We start from the raw sequence: 14,853 nt of genomic DNA, 5'->3' as shown, positions 1-14,853 counted from the left end.
GTTTCTTTCTTTTCAATTCATTTTTCACATTATTGTCTTTTTGAAATGTAATAATTGTTACATTCAAAAGAATTTTTGTGTCTACACACACACACGAATTGGAAAGTGCAATCATGAAATGAATACCTGTAGACACATCACACACACGAAAGCCCCGGCACGTTCTGATAATTTGCATCCACCAACGTGCTGCTCCCCGTTCCCTGCCCTCTGGCCCCTCTCGCAGATAACCATTATCTTGAATTTTCACATTGCTTCTCTGCACAATGTGTTCCTAATGAGATTTTACAAAGTGCTACGACTTCCCCACCAGGTTGACTTCAATGTATTCCCAAACTTGTTTTTGCTTTTAAACATCAGGAAAGAATGAAAATTCCAAGTCAATTCAGTATTTTCACATTTCTTAACCAGCCACTCTCCCATGGTCTCTGGAGCTCTCCTCGCAAGCCTGGCCCCCTAAACGTTGGTGTGGGGTAGAGCCAGATATCCTACAGCTGTCACTATGGCACAAGCTGAACAAAATTTTTAACGGCTTCCAGCACCTGGAGATAATGCCTCACAATACTGCCTGGTTGAATGTAGCACAGATTCTGATTTTCAGGGCTATATTTCAGCTGATTTTAAAAAATCAAAACTGTTTCCCCAAATGTGTCCATTTCGCCCAGCTGTCGGGACAATGATTTCTCCTATTGGCCTCTAGGATGCCCTTCTTAGCTAAATATGTTCCCTCCCTGCCCCCTTGAAATTTCCCATAACCACTACAAATCCCTTATTTCATTTGATTGCAGAATTTTTAAGTCATTATTATTTTTTAAAACGTGTTAAATTACTTGTTCTCTAAATTATGTTCCAGATTATCCAACAGTGAGCTTAAAAATCTTAACTTTACAAAAGGTAATTAGAGAATACATTAAGTTGTACAATCAATAAAACATCAGAAAAATCAGCTCCTGGTCTTATATCTGAGCTAATGTAATTCAAGAGAAAAGTCTTTATTATTTGCTTTTGTGCTTTCAAAGCGTTATGGAAATCCATAAATACAATAATTACATTTTGAATAGCTGTTCCTTCTCGGAAGCACAAAATCTGTGATTGAGTTTTGCCAGATAATCGGTGAAAACTGACATGGATTACTGCCGCCTTTTTTGTTTCATTTCTCAGAACGTTTTATCACTTCAGCTTTTCATTCTGCATTTAGCACATAATTGAATGAAATGTACTTTAAAATGACATCTATTCCCTTTTACGAGAACATTCGCTTATTAGAGGTTAAATAAAAGTTGGAGAACATTAACTTATCTTCAATACAAATGACTTAGCTTTGACTATTTAAACATTTAAATATTTAATGATCAATTTCCACCAGTAACCAGGATTTTCCATCTAAACATTTAGGAGTACATCTTTTTAAGAATTAAGTGATGTGGAACTTACATTGATTTTCTTAATATTTTTGGAATGATTTTAGCAAGTAATTTAGAGAATCTCTTATTAGTTCTGCAATCTTGTGTTCAAATACATATATAAAATATTAGAAAATCTATTACTCTTTTATGTACTTATGCTATTATATTAAAGTTAATATAATATTTTCTTACTTAGTGTCTTTTTTCTTAGTTTAAAAACTTAAAGAAGATTAATGGATGATTTTTAAAATTTCTTAGAAAGATTTAGTAATAAACTTTCATTGGGAGTTAACGTTTCATGCTACCAGGAATCTAATTCTATCTATTTATCTATCTACCTTATGAATTTTCCTTCTGATAACTTTGTATGAAAAGGATTTTGGAAAAAAATACAATTAATCATATTTAAAATAATCCAGAAAGAAAGAAAGAAATGACATTCACATAGTTGAGTAGTGGAGCAAATTAAAATTGCAGAACTTGTTTCATTGCTGTGCATGTCTTAGAAAATTGTGCCCTGAAATAATTTTCACATTTAGTCAAACTACTGCATAAGAGAGCAGTAATTAAAACATGTGAAAGCATCATCTTTAATTATGCCTAATTTGTATGTTGCCTGTAAACACTGTTGAGATGATCTCAATTGGGATAGAGTAACACATATTTAAAGTAATATCCATAATTTAAAAAATTTTCGGCTATAATAGCTTTTGTTACATAGACAGTGTTTACTAACTAGTCTTATTTAGAGAGGAAATAGAATATCAGTAAACAATGTGAGAGTTAAGAAATTTTCCTGGGTTGTTAGCAAAGAATGACCTCTTAGATGTATTGATGTGGAAGATGTTTTTCTTTTTTCGCTGATAACTGTAAAACTGCTTTGAGTTAACATGACATTTCCTTTTCAAGAACGCAAAAGACTCACCATTGTTGTTTCAATAATATTCCTGTGAGAAGTAGGTAGGGAAATTTTAAATGTGCAGAATTCAATACTTTATGGATAAGTGACTAAGCATCAGAGCCAGTGTTTGAAAGAAGCTTAGACATTATCATGCCCAGTATTCCCCTCAACCTCTCCGATGGGTGGGCATTCGTTCTGTGCTTAAATGTTAAGAGTGACAGGGAACTCACTTCTTCAGAAGGGTGTTCATTCAGTTGTGATTTGGGGTAACTGTAATTACTCCCAAAGGTCCTCTCTACTAAGACATTCTCTACCTCTTTGTGATTTTTTATGCGTTAATCTTAACTTTGACTTCTAATGTCACACAAATAAGATTCATGCTCCATGCCTCTCGAGAGGCGTTGTGCTCTGGTGGGAGGAGAAATGGGCCACAAGTCAGCCCCAACTTCACCACTTTCAGCCGTGGGACATTAGGCAAGCGGCAGCTCTGTGCCTCAGTTTCCTTATCTATCGACTAAGAATGATGATGCATGCCTGCTCTCCTTCCTAAGTTATACAGCTATTGTGAAAATCAAATAAAATAGCATATGGAAACCCTTTCCGAACTATAAAATGCCAAGCAAATAGACTATTATTATTTGCATTAATAGTTCTTGACCTATCACGTTTTCCTCGAAGTCTTCCCTTCTTTAGGGCAAACGTGCCAAGCCTCCTTAACTACTCCCTTCTGATAGGCGTTTATGTTTCTTCACCATTCTTGACTCTGGTTTGTCAGTATTTTTATTCATCTGATTTCCAGAAGGATAACAGTGCTGAGTATTTACATTTATCATTTAATCCTCAAAACATCTATTATTATCTCAGACAAAGAAACCCATGCTTAGAGAGGTTAGAAGAGATGCCAGAGGTCACACAGCTTGCATGTGGTGGGGCCGATGTTCTAACTCAAGCCTGACAAGTTCTCTCTACCCAACATGAAAACCTCACTTGCCCTAGACGTGTGTCGTCACTGGTTCTCTCATTCAACATTTGTTCACTGAGTATGTTGCACTAGATCCCAGGAATACAAAGGTTGACAGGGCAGAGATTCTGCTCAAAGAACTCACAGTGCAGTAGAGAAGTTAGATAAGGATACAATGTTGGTCAAACATGCAATGTGGCAAATGTCATAGTAGGACACTCACACGAGGATCCCCTCGTCTATTTTCACTGAGACAAGTGAAGATTACTTTATTTTATTTAAAAATTTTTCTTGTCAGCTAGCACCTGGCTGACAAAGTCATGGAAGTGCACACAGAAGACAGAATGTCCCTTACCTGTCACACTGTTGCGGGACTCGTGATGCACAGAGAGAGTTAAACAAGGGGAGCTGTAATGTGCTTTTAAACTTTTGGATTCTATAAGGTGAGCCAGAGTCAAATAAACCCTGAAGTCATATTTACCTAAACTAATAGTCCCCAGCCCTACACACCTGCAGTTGATTTTGATTGTTTAGAAGCTAAGAGCAAAACTTGACATTTTTCCTTTATGAAATTCCTTCCTGTCAGATGTAGTTTGATGTTCTTTCAGAAAGTGCTTTTATCATCCAGCGTGAGTGCTCTTAAGTCCAGCCTTGTGTCTTCTGTAAATGTTATCTGCATGCCCTCTCCGTCCTCATTCATCCAACAGAATTTATTAAGCCTTTACTCTGGGCCAGGTGCCACGCTGATGCTGGTAGCAGAGGGACGCTCGGATTAGTTAACAGAAAAGCACAGTGTCATGGTCAATGCCATGACTGAAAGACACACAGGGGTCTAGGGGAGCACAAAGAGGGTGGTGCCCAATCAAGGCTTGGGGTGGAGATGGGACGAAGAGGGAAGGCTGCTTGGCTTGGTCTTGAGGTACATGTAGCCGTGGGGGAGGGGCGAAGCAGAGAAGAAGCCTGTGCAGTGAGGAGTGGGGGCAGGAGGAAATTTAAGGATGTGTGAATGCATTCAGTAGGGCTGTAGCGTGGAGTCTAAGGGAGAGATAGTGACAATGATGCTGGACAGGTGTTTTTTTAGAGCCAATGAATGGAGAACACTCAGCCGACTGCAATTGAGAACTCAGCCCAGACATCTCAGTGAGCCCCTTTGTGACTTAGGCCTGGTCTTTAACCAAAGGACTATACTATTCACTCATCGTTGGTGCTATTGTATCGATCAAGAAGAAAAGGAAGGAAAGGATAACGAAGGGGAGAAGAAGAACAAGGAAAAGAATAGGGACTTCTGACTACAAAGTATGAAAATGCAAAACTGCAAGGGAAGCACCTCAGGCAACAGAGGGAGTGCACCTTAAATGTCAAAAACGAGAGAATTATCTGGAAGGACGCCAAACTCTCAATCTTGAAGCAACAGCCAAATTCTGCTTCTAAAATGTCTTGCACATTGTGTATGTTCATTTAAAATTAGGTGAGAAACTAGAAATAGATCCACCATGGCAACTAGGCCAGCCTAAGGTAAAAATGAATTCTACAGACATCCTCTCTTACAGATAATCTTGCTCAACTGTCAAGATTAGAGGACAGCCAGTCCTATGTTCAACCCAGGTAGTTTTTTGATAAGGAATGATGGGAAAATCTTTAGAAAACATGATGGAGAAAGCTAGGGACAATTTTTAACTTTGATCATTTATCCTAATTTCATTAAATGCTATGTATCTCTAATGATAAATTGTCACCAAGACATCTTGGTTTATTTAAGTTTTCCAGGCATTGTGGCAATTGAATGGAACCAAAATTAGATAGTAGTTTAACCACTTCAATAGATTCATAATGAACCTGGCTTCTATGACCACATAGCCTACGGGACTGCCCCAGAGTTTTATTCAAATGAAACGTGGAAATTCAAAGAAGCTTCAGGAATTCCTTATCTTCTTACATATTTGATGCTTTCCAAGGGTACTTACCTCCTTCAGGAATTCCCTGCAGTTCCACCCACCACTTAGTAATTGTTGTGTACTTGGCACTTACATCATAAAGCCCTATATATATAGTTTTCTTGTCTTGTATATGGTGTGGATTTTTCTCTCCCTCTCTAGATTGCAGGTTATGGAAAACTGGGGAAACACTCTGGACAGTGTCAGACCTCTTTTCTCTGACTGGACATCAGCCAGAAGAATTTGTACAAAATACGTATGCAGTGAAATTGAAGTTCTCTGTCTGTAATTAGCTCAGAAAATGATAGAGCCCGATGTGCTCAGCCCTATCCTCTTCCACAGAGCCTTTCCCTGAAACCCCAGGGAATATACTGTGGGTAACTTTACCTTCGCATGGGCTGTTCACAGACCTCCCGTCACCCTGTCTCCTCTCCTGTCTCCTTGGCTCTCTCCTGTTCTCTGCTGCAGGTGCCATCATTTGGGAACCAAAAGTTTAGCTTGCTGTTAGCCAGCCCTTTGTTATGTAAAGCGGCACACAATGACTCTGCTTTGCCCTGATTCTGCTATTTCCAATGCCCTCTTAAAAAATTTAAAAAAGAAAATCTTTCTCCTCTATCCTTCTTTCATGCATTTCTTTCTGAGCTGCTGTCCCCTACACTGCCATCCACTTAAGCACGGTCTACTGGTAAGTCTTCTTTTGTAGTTTTGACTGTGTTTGTGTGCATGGGGGACTTCACACTGATCCATACACTTATCGTGGAGATATATGAGAAAACACTGAGATATGCAGTGGTAGCAAACACCACCAGCTTGATGCATTTGATACAATTTCGAGAGTTTACCTTCTCATTATCCTAATTTCATCTTCTTCTCCATCAAAGGATCCTGAAGACATCTGACCACTTCTTCTTCTATTTTTAAACTATCAGTACAATTGAATTTTCCTTGGTTTCTCCTTCTGGGTTAACTTTTTATTTTCTTGCCTTTTATCTAAGTTCCCTGGCATGCATTTACTCCTCTGGAGGTATCCATCCATGTTATACCTGAATTGGCACATCCTTTTTTGTGGCCCCATTGCATACTACACGGACATCCTGCATCTATGATGCTTTCATTTGCAAAGAGTAAGCATCGTCCTCACTTGCTTTTCTATCCTAACAACCTGCCTAATGGCGCAGTGGCTAGCACATAATAAAAGTAAAATGCATACTCACTAAGTAAATGGATAAATGTTCTCATCCTCAACTGGGCTGGGCTTACATAGGCTCATGTTTATCTCCAGTCAATTCGGGCAACTACTTGGTCCTTTCCTACCCCATGCACTGTACATTAGACCTCACTGAATGCCACTTGGCTTACTTTATAATGCAGAGCTCTCCATTGTGCACATGACAATCATGTTACCCTTCATTCATGTGAGTTAAGCTTCTACAAACTGTAAAACATGAATTTTCACATATATTTAGCCCTTTTTTCCATGAGAGACAGATTTTAGATGTTTCAACTGTGATTGACAGTAAAATGGATGGCCAGATGTTTTACTTAGAATTAATAAAAACAAGTGCATACTATGTGTAGCATATGGAGGCAGGAGAGTGTAATAGGACAGGATCTGGAGTTGGAGTTGTGGGTTCAAATCCTCACTCCTTCCTTTATTAGTTCTGTGACTGTAACGGGCAGAATTGTGTCCCCCTCAAAATTCCTATGTATAAACCCCAGCCCCCAGTGTGACTGTATATGGAGATACGGCCTTTCAGGAAGTAATTAAGGTAAAATTGGGTCATAAGGGTGGGCCCTAATCCAATAGGATCGGTGTCCTTGTAAGAAGAGGAAGAGATACCAGAGAACTCTCTCTCTCTGCACACAGAGGAAAGGCCGTGTGAGGACAGAGCAAGAAGGCAGCTGTCTATAAGCCAGGAAGAGATCTCACCCAAACCAACCTGGCCAGCCCCTTGAGCTTCGCGTTCTAGCCTCCAGACCTGTGAGAAAATAAATTTCTGTTGTTTAAACTACCCAATCTGTGATATCTTGTTATGACAGCTCCAGCAGACTGATGCAGCAACCCTCAGCAGATTATTTAAATTTTTTGATCCTTAGTTTTTTTTTCCTTTTCGTTAGAAAATGGGTATGATAGTACTATGCTATATGTCATTGAACCGCAGTGAAAAGATAATCAGATGATATATCTGGCTCTTACACAGAGCCCGGCCCATAGTAAGTTAGCTATCGTTATTACTTCACTGCAGAATCCTCCACTGTGGCCTATATTCTCGTGACTGAGAGTCCCTGAGTTGCATCTGGGACAATTAGGTGAAGAAAAATTCAACCAGTAAGAATTCTGCAAGGTCCTGGTCCTCCCAAGTGTATACACACACAGCTTGGTTGTCCTTGCTAAACTTAGAAACTCCAAAGATGCTGTCGTAATAGCTGATGAGGCACTTCACAGGGACATCAATCAATTAAAAAGTAATTTACCATGGCTGGGAAGTAATTCTTAGCAATTAGTAATAAATTGATAAGGTTATAACCATACAAAGAAGAATGGGAAAGAAGGTGAAAAAGGCAAAGAATGTGAATCAGAAGGCTCAGTTTGAAAAACGATAAAAGCAGATGACTTCAGAAAAGCTCACCTTGCCCCATGGACAGTTTCCACCAGGATCTCCTTTGTCTCAAGCTGCCTCTCCTTCCATGTCACGGTGCCTGCTTTCATCTGTGTATGGAACCGATTAAAGTGGAGAGGAACTTTCTCTGACGGATAGCAGCACACATTAAATTACCCATTCACTTTAATTTCTTTCTCTCTCTCCTGGTCACCTTGGTATATGATGTCCTCAAAGTTCATCTGGAATATTTTTGTGGAAAGAATTGTTGTCCATTGAAAGCTTTTATTCTTGATCTAATCATAAGCAACCCTCCCTCCACCTCCTCCATCTCTTAGCTAATTCCTGTCTCTGTGGCTCTTTGCAGTGGGCTGTGTTCCGCCCTCATCTCGCAGCCCACACAGTAGGATTTCTGCAGTTTGGGTGGGGGCTGGTATTGACAGTGTCCCCCACTGCCCGCCCTCCTCCCGTTCTCCTTCTGAGCACATCAGGGCTGGCAAGGCTTGTTTCACGGCACCGCTCACTCTTCCCTTTCTTCCCGGGCTAATAAAGATCACCCAGTGTTCGCCCAGGCTGCGCTCAGAAGCGTTGCTGGAAGCAGTTCTGAGGTCATTCAACGCTCTCACGCGTTTCCTCCTCAGGTCAGCAAGTTGACTGTGTTCACTTTATGAACTGTGATGTCCGCAGTTAAATCACATGACTTTTCCTTTTCAGAATGACAGATGACACTCCTCTCTAAGCATTTCTTTTTCTTAAAATAGCTCTCTAAAAAATACTTCCATTTTCCCACAGTTGCTCATTAATGTCAATTTTGCTGCCACACTGACATCCACCTTCATTTTGTCTCTTTGTGCATGTCTCTGACACATCTGTCCCTTTTGCCTTTTTTTTGGTATTTTTATGATTCTGATCACGTCTATATTGGTGCCACCCATTTACTGAATCATCTTTACTCTTTCTGCTTTAACTTCTTTACTTTTCCCCAAATGTCTCCATTAATTATGTCTGCAAGTGAGGGCATCTCTTTCACTCTTTATGATTTTATACCTTTTTAAGTTGCCCCACAAGCCCCTGGCGTCTTGAAAGTGGGATAAGGCTCACCCACCCTTAATTATCTCTCATATTTTAAATTTTGCCCTTTTCTAAGAGGATATTCCATACTCAGCACTTGCATTAAGTATTGTATTATTATGGATGGATAACTCTAAATATTTGAGTTTGAGTCAATTTTTTATTACTTTCCAACCCATTCCATATTTCTATAAATACACTTAAATTCTCCATTTGGCATTACCCATCTTAATAAATGCAGGGATGGTGTCATATTATTGAACAAACTCCTCTTTTTTATATTTCTTTTGAGAAGTATAAACTTTCACAAATTTGATCTTCCTCAACTTGCTTCCTATCTTCAGCACTATATTTTCTGAACAAGATCACATATCTTTTAACCATGTTCATCATGGAGAGTAAAGACAAAAATAAACCTTTTTGAGGTTCTTCCTTTGAGGAAAACTTTTTTTTTTTTTAGGAAGAAACTCTCATTCTTATGTTTTAATGAAAGGCTTTTCGATCCGCTCACCAATAGAAGGACACATCGAAGAAAAATTTCTATACTGAACTTTTCATTAAATTGGAGAATACTGCAATGAATTCACTCAGTCTCTCAGTGGGAAAAGAATTAATCCATCCAGTTGGTGGGGCTGGAACAGCCGAGAGCTTGGCATCCACCGAGCCCTGGCAGCCAGAGAGGTGGCTGCACTGACATCAAGGGCCTTGTGACTTGTTGGCTTTCAAATCGTGTGCCGCTGCTTCTTTACCTTTCTCTGGGTGAAGAACACAAAAGAGCAGACTCTCCCCAGTGTGGAGGGAAGCATTTTGCTCTGCTGCTTCTCTGAGAGGCCTGAGTATTTAACTGTGGGAGACGTGTGGCCTGGGGCCCAGGCTCAGTGAGGGCGTTGGAGGCTCCACTGTGCTCTCCAGCCACACTGATGAGTGTGTGCTCTTTAAAGCTGATGAATTAGCCTCTTATCTCAGTTGTTTGTAAGCATTAGAATTCCAGAATTCTGGACAGGAAGAGAGACCCATGGTGGTATTTGGACACCAAACCCCAAGTGAGCCCTTTTTATGTTTGGCCAAGTGTGTGTGAGATTTGCATATATTTTTAAATTTTAAAATGATTTTAGACTTACAGAGGAGTTGCAGAGATAGTACAAAGAGTTCCCACGTACCCTTCACCCGGCATCCCTCAGTATTGACGTCTTACAATAACTGTGACACATTTATCAAAACTAAGAAACTAACACTGGTACAATACTATTAACTAAACTACAGACAATTCCTAGTTCTGCTCCAGTGTTGAATCCAGAATCCCGCATTGCACTAGCTGTCACGTCTTCTTAGGTGCCTCTGACCTGTGATGGTTTCTCTGTCTTTTCTCGTCTTTCATGGCCTTGACACGAAAGGAGTTATGTAGAATGTTCCTCCTTTTGGGTTTATCTGATGTTGGCTCAGATCTTACTACTGGTAGTGTTAACCTTGATCACTTGGTTACCAAGTTGATACCTGCCAGAGTTCAACACTTTCCCTTTGTAATTAATAAATATTTGGAAGAAATATTTAGAAGCTATTTCAGGTCTGTACAAATATCCTGCCTCTCCATAAACTTTCTCTCACTAACTTTGTTATTTATGGGTTGATCATGCCTGTAGCGATGATTACTGTGGTGTTCTAATGGTGTTTTCTATTCTCCTCATTTCTTCTGCACGTAACAATTACAGCTCTGTAAGGAACCGTTGTCCTTCCTCCCCATTAACTGATTTATTCAATCATTTATTTATATCTATGTAATCATGGATATTTATTTTATTCTTTGGATTATAAGTCAATTCTATCATCATTTGGCCATTAGGAACTGTTTCAGTTGACTCCTGTGTCCTTTTGACACACTATCTTTTTTTTTAAATAAACTACTTTAATATAGAATAATTTTAGATTGACAGAGAAGTTGCGAAGATAGTACAGCGAGTTCCATACAGAATACCTTTCACCTGATCTCCCCTATTGTTAGCATCTTACATTACTGTGGTATATTTTTTAAAACTAAAAAGATATATAGATAGATATATAGATAGATAGGTTACTATTAACTAACTCCAGACTTTATTTGGATTTCACCAGCTTTTCCATTTATGTCCTCTTTCTGTTTCAGGCTCCAGGCTAGTGCGCCACATTACATCAGTTGTCATGTCTCCTAGTCTCCTCTGGTCTGTGACAGTCTCTTGGTCTGTCCTTGTTTTTCATGACCTTGACAGTCTTGAGGAGTACTGGTCAGGTATGCCACAGAATGTCGCCGATTCTGGGTTTGTCTCATGTTGCTCATGACTAGAATGGAGTTATGGGTTTTTGGAAAGAATACCACAGAGGTGAAGTGCCCTTCTCGTCACATCACATCAGAGGGTCCATGACATCCATCTGATGTCACTAGAGTGATGTTAACCTTCATCACTTGACTAAGGTGTGTTTGCCAGGCTTCTCCTACTCTGTTCTGTGGGAGCAAGTCACTAAGCAAGCCCACCCATGGGGAAGGAGGGCTAGGAATTCAAATAGTCCTCTTAGAGGGTGAGTATCTACACGCATTATTTAGAATTCTCCTATAAGGAATATTTGTCTCTTCTCCTCCATCAGCCTTTGCTTTTGCACTAAGAATACATGCGATTTCTCTTCTCTGAGAGTCACTTAGGCCACGTCTCCAGCTTATTGCATTCTTATTTGTGTTATTTTCTTCCTGTAGGTTGTCCTTACTCTATGTGAGTTTTTGATCAGTGCTTCACAGCTACTTTGGAATGCCGTTTCCTTCCCTTTTGACTCATCTCTCCCACTGTCTCAGGCCCCAACTGAATGCCTAGGCTATGCTGCATTTAATGCACTGTCTCTGTCTTCATTGCGGCTGCTCTCTGCTTTCTCTTCACCACCACAATTTCTGTAGATGCTTTCCTTGCATCTTTGTTCCTAATCTGAGGATTTTAGTCCCAGGAAGAATAATCTTAGGGCCAGCCCTGTGGCCGAGTGGTTAAGTTTGCATGTTCTGCTTCGGTGGCCCAGGGTTTCGCCGGTTCAGATCCTAGGCGTGGACTGAGCACTGCTCATCAGGCCATGCTGTGGCAGCGTCCCACATAGCAGAACTAGAAGGACCTACGACTAGAATATACAGCTATGTACTGGGGGGGCGGGGGGGGGGCGGTTTGCTATGTGCTGGGGTGTTTTGGGGAGAAGGAGGAAGAAAAATAAAGGTTGGCAACAGATGTTAGCTCAGAGCCAATCTTTAAAAAAAAATAAAAAATAGAAAGAATAGTCTCTTCTGATCAAGCTCACCTGGCGTCATCCTGTTGTGGTGGTTTGGTGGTTGTTGTTTTTTCTCAGCTGTTGTTTGTCTCTCATCCTTCTGTTTTCTTTCCCTTTTCCGGCCACTCTGCCGTCTGGAAGTCAGTGTGTTTAATTTCTCCTTCTTTCTCTCTTCTTGGTGCCCTGAGAAGTCTCCTTGAGTTCGTCTGGGTCGATGTTACCTGCTCAATTGTTGGGCATCCCGTTCATCATGATGACCCGACCCTTGTGCAGCTCCACCTGTTTTCCTCTGGGTTTCCTATGTTTCAGGTTTCAGGTTTTTTAATATTACAACTTATACACAATTTACTTTGTGTGACAGTTTTGCTCTTGTCCTCTATACTGCAGAACACATAAACAATAATTATAATAATCCTCCTAGTAAAAATAGCCATCATTTATTGAGCACCCAGCCTGTGCCAAGCATGGTGCTGTCTACCCTGTATTCATAGACTTGCTGAATTCTCACAAGATATTGCTATCATGCCCATTTTATAAATGGAAAAGTAAGACTCAGAAGGTTAACTAACTCTCCAGGTCCACACAGTTAATTTTAAAATTTCAAAGCCATTTTTCTTTACCACATAATTCTGAGTCTTTCAATCATTATTCAGATTCATGTTGAGCTATCTGCATAGCACATCTTTAGCTCTCTGGATAGCATTTGAATTCTTGATCCTGTTTAAATGAAAGCACCCCATTTGGTGGGTAAACTTATTCTCTTCTTGTTATGAAATTTGAAGTTTCCATCAAAACAATGACCTTGAGCAATAATGAATGATGCATTGTCTTATGTAATCCTCTTAACAACTCTTTCAGTAGGTATAGTATTAACCTCATTCTACATATAAGAAACTGAATTGTAAAGAATTTTGGTAATCTGCTCAATTCAATTATTACAAACAAGTTAGCGGCAAACTAGGATTTGAACTCGGGTTGTTTAACTGGGTGGCCATATGCTTAACTCGCTGTATATTGCAATGTTTCTGGGAGCTCACTCTAGCTAGGCCCCTATTCCTTCCCCTTAGTTACCTGTGCATACATTTTCTGTCTCCTTACGCATTCATCCTTAGTCTTAACTAAGAATTATCATGTGGGAAATAAAATTTTGTGTGGGTCTCCAAGGTTAAATGAAGCACTTCATTTAGAAAGCATCATTTAACATATTCTCAGACTATGATATATATTTATCTCCAGACCATTGAGGACAGTTAGTCCTAATGGAATATTAAGAATATAAAAAGGTATTAGTGAGAAAAGAAAAGAGATCTTAGCCTCCTCTTTGATTCACGGATTCTGGGTCATAGAAAGACGATAGTCACCTTAAGCCCTACAGATCCATTTCTAAGCGACATATTCTTACAAATTTCTAAGTATTAGTAATGCTCTCCTTCAACAAGCATTTTGAAGGGGATGCATAAATACTTGCATTTGCTTGGACTAGCGTTGTGTTCACCACCAGGTCTAACAAGTGAGCCAGGCGTTAGGACTTGAAAATCTTTGAGTTTACAGAGATTTCATTATTAGGGGATTGATTGTAATGGGATTTACGATGAGGGCAGGTTTTCTTTCTTTTTTTTTGGCCGGGAGAAGACTGACCCTGAGCTATATCTGTGCCCATCTTCCTCTATTTTGTATATGGGACGCCTACCACAGCATGGCTTTTGCCAAGCGGTGCCATGTCCACACCCGGGATCCGAACCAGCAGACCCCAGGCGGCTGACGCGGAACGTGTGCACTTAACCGCTGCCCCACCGGGCCGGACCGAGGGCAGGTTTTCTAAGTGGAGCAGAAGCTTGACAGTTCTTTAGCAATTCTACTTGTATGGAAAGCCATCTATATAAAAAATAAACCCACTCAGATTCCGAAAAAGCACAAGGAATTAGAGAATTGGAAGAAATAAAAAGCTGCAGGTGAGGCGAACATTTTTTCCAACAGTTTGCTCTTGAATTGCTACATTTATGGTATCCAATAGAAACAAGGATGGCGAAATGACTGAAATATAAAGTGTGGACAATACGTTACTCTCCAAAACCTGAATGATCACTCCTGCATCAAATAAATGAAGAACTCAGGGGCCAGCCCGGTGGCGCAGCAGTTAAGTTCATATTATCTGCTTCGGAGGCCTGGAGTTTGCTGGTTCAAATCCCAGGTGCGGACATATGCACCACTTGTCAAGCCTTGCGTCAGACATCCCACATATAACGTCGAGGGAGATGGGCACGATTGTTAGCTCAGAGCCAGTCTTCCTCAGCAAAAAGAGGAGGATTGGCGGCAGATGTCAGCTCAGGGATAATCTTTCTCAAGAAAAAAAAATCTTAAAAAATAATGAAGACCTCAGACTTCCCACCCTAGCTTAGCTCTCTCCCTACAAGGAAATATGCAGGTGCCTTGATCGCAGGCTCTGCATACTCCTCTCTTCAAGTTCCTTGATTCCAGGATATTGCTGCTCAAATATTGTTCCACAATGTGAAAATGACCATTTCTGAAAATAGTCAGAATTGCAGCATTTACCTCTCAGGCAATCCTTTCTAGTGACCCCATTACTGTTAATGACCTCATTACTAACAACGGCAGCCAAGTATTTTCTAGTAACCAAGAGACACAGAAGGTTGTTAGGTGTTTATGTTTTGAATAGTGCTTACATGCACACAGTATAAAATCCACA

At 40.1% G+C, this 14,853-nt stretch overlaps 1 long non-coding RNA gene across 1 annotated transcript in view; it reads right to left on the bottom strand.

Moving 5' to 3' along the window:
* The window catches only part of LOC139046372 (uncharacterized), a 29,864-nt gene extending 21,710 nt beyond the window's left edge, over positions 1–8,154 (bottom strand). The window contains exon 1 of the long non-coding RNA XR_011506350.1: positions 7,833–8,154. This is a non-coding gene — a long non-coding RNA (uncharacterized lncRNA). The remainder of the gene's footprint in view (positions 1–7,832) is intronic.
* Between the last annotated feature and the right edge of the window lie 6,699 nt (positions 8,155–14,853).

This window comes from Equus asinus, chromosome 2, assembly GCF_041296235.1.
Source record: "Equus asinus isolate D_3611 breed Donkey chromosome 2, EquAss-T2T_v2, whole genome shotgun sequence".
Lineage (NCBI taxonomy): Eukaryota > Metazoa > Chordata > Mammalia > Perissodactyla > Equidae > Equus > Equus asinus.
The sequence above is the reverse complement of the archived record's forward strand: the minus strand, read 5'-3'. Positions and strand labels throughout refer to the sequence as shown.